The 2,690-nt window shown below is 39.0% G+C and overlaps 1 pseudogene; it reads right to left on the bottom strand.

Moving 5' to 3' along the window:
* Window positions 1–1,579: 1,579 nt before the first annotated feature.
* Window positions 1,580–1,698, bottom strand: LOC145404751 (5S ribosomal RNA; annotated as a pseudogene).
* Between the last annotated feature and the right edge of the window lie 992 nt (window positions 1,699–2,690).

The raw sequence follows: 2,690 nt of genomic DNA, 5'->3' as shown, positions 1-2,690 counted from the left end.
CATGGATAACTCCCTGAAGTTTCTCACAGATTTTCCGAGATAATTTCAGTGGGAACAGTAACCAATGTAATTTGCTGAGAAATTCTGTTAAAGTAACCCAAAATGTACTTTGAAAATTTATAAAGCAGTAGTAGTTTTTTTTTTTATGTGGTGGTACTGTTATGAGTGTTAACTGATTTAGGTGACAGTGTATCGGCGACAGAAACAAAAGTATACGGGTTGTGATGGTTTATGCAGAAACTGTAGACTGATATATATATATAAATTATATATATATATATATAGATACGGTATATGTATAGTTTACGTAAGTGGTGATAATTTTGAGTGATAACCATTTATTGAGGCAGTAATTTCTTCGGGAATACAAACAAGTTTATTCAGGTGGCGATGGTTTCTCAGGGAATTTTTTATTTTTTTTCGTGACCGACTCTGGGCAAAGGCTTCAGGGCCTATCCCTATGTCCCAGTAGTCCTCCTACATCTCCACATGTCACCTCTTCGGCGCTAACACCCACCATCCATGTTGAATATATGCCAAGGCTGTCTCATACAGGACTGGTGTACTGGTATTAGCGACGGTACTTTTGTGACATGTCTGCGAGTCATCTGGTAGATCAGAAAAGTCTGCCTTTTGTAAAATTCAAATCCTTAAACTGTTCCCTGCCCCAGCCGGGTTTCGAACCTGGGTCCATTAGGACTGCAGGCCGCCTCCCCCTACTTAAATATGTGATGATTTATGTCAGGGTAATACATAATCAATTTATTTGGGGGTGATAAGTAGCAGGCAGTCCATATAGTTAGGCTTTGGTAGTGGTATAGCTCTTAGAAGTAGGCTCAGTCATTTGACAGGGGACCATACAGTACATAGTGGTATTGATGGTTTTGAGGGTGATAGCATGGGTGAGATAGCCTGTATATACATATATACATACACACATACGCTGTACCTACAATATAAATTTTTACTGCACATACATGCGTATTGTTCACACTGCTGGCTGCTTTTGCTGCGTAACATACCCAGGAAGTATAAATTCACTTACATACATATGTGTACATATACTTACATACATGCATGTATATATACTGTATACAAGACGTACATAGGCGGCTGCTTATGTACTGTACCGAATCCTAAACAGTACACACAGGAATCCTAAATTCACTTTCTGTTCAGAAATACATGCTTGCATCCATAGGCTACACATACGGATGTACGTACATGGATATCTGTATACATACGTAGGCTACATAACTGTATATACATACATGGATATTTATATCCACACAGATTACATACGGTATATACATACGTGCGTATTCATATGCATACATATGCTACATATATATAATATACATACTGGTACTGTACATGCCTATTTATATGCATACATAGGCCACATACCGGTATATATATATATATATATATATATATATATATATATATATATATATATATATTCATTCATTCTTTGCCAGACGCCATGTATCCCAGACGGGGTGGCCAAGGGCTTAGAGTTAATTGTTTTACAGGGAGGGGCACTAATCCTCCACCAACCCCACTTGACACGTAGGGATGCCAACAGCATCTGGTGTTCCCAGGCGGTCACCCATCCAAGTACTAATCAGACCCAACGTTGCTTAACTTAGCTGATCGGACGGGAAGCGGTGTACTCAACGTGGTATATATATATATATATATATATATATATATATATATATACATAGGCTACATACATATACATATACATAAGCTACATATGGTACACATTGCAAAAGTAAAGGCGTTACGGTAATGGTAAGGCCAGGTAGTTGAAGAGAGAGAGAGAGAGAGAGAGAGAGAGAGAGAGAGAGAAAGGCATATACCAGGAAAACAGATAAGAGTAAAATAAGTAGAAGTCTCACTCTCCAACAATGCTGGTATGTACTGTGTTTTGTACCGTGTGTAAAACTTTGTGTTAGGTCTTTACCGGTCATGTTCAACCTCACCGCTGGGGCATTATCAAAACACTGCTTCATCAAGTGGGGGTTTTGTTTAGCCAGCGATGGACCACTTCCCCACCCTCTGCAGAGTTTCTAGCCAAAACTGAGGAAAGCCTGATTTTTTTTTTCTTTTTTTATCGAGGAGAAGATTCACTTAACAAGTTGGTGATGCTGGGAGAATGGAACGTATATCTGAGGGAGAAGTTCTAGTAAATAAGTTTCGATTCATAGTTCATTTGAAGTACAACAGTGTTACTCGGACATATTGCATTCAGCCGATCACAATCAACCTGTCAAGTATATCTTCGCCTCGTTAAAAAAAAAAAAAAAAAATGATTATTGCCTAAACCTTCCCTTAGAATACGATAAGACACAGTCCAATATACATCCAGGTCCCCAGTTGTACTGCTAGTAAACAGGGATGTAAGGAAAACAGCACTGAGTCACTCGTTTGCCTCGCCCAGTGTCCGTTGCCAAAGATGTTTCCTCCATCGTCGTCACAAGATGAACCCGTATCCTGCTATCCATCCCTAAGGGGATCATTAAGGGGATCAGTGTAATCCATTATACATCAGTGTAATCCATCATGTAAACCGATATAATCCATTGTGCAGTAGACCATCCATTGTGAAGTAGGCCAATGTCGTATAGACTAATCCATTGTGATGCAGACTGATATATCCACTGTGAGGTATACCGATATAA

The sequence above is a fragment of the Coenobita brevimanus genome, chromosome 64 (genome assembly GCF_032717465.1).
Source record: "Coenobita brevimanus isolate Jiangsu-jjx chromosome 64, ASM3271746v2, whole genome shotgun sequence".
Taxonomy (NCBI): Eukaryota; Metazoa; Arthropoda; class Malacostraca; order Decapoda; family Coenobitidae; genus Coenobita; species Coenobita brevimanus.
The sequence above is the reverse complement of the archived record's forward strand: the minus strand, read 5'-3'. Positions and strand labels throughout refer to the sequence as shown.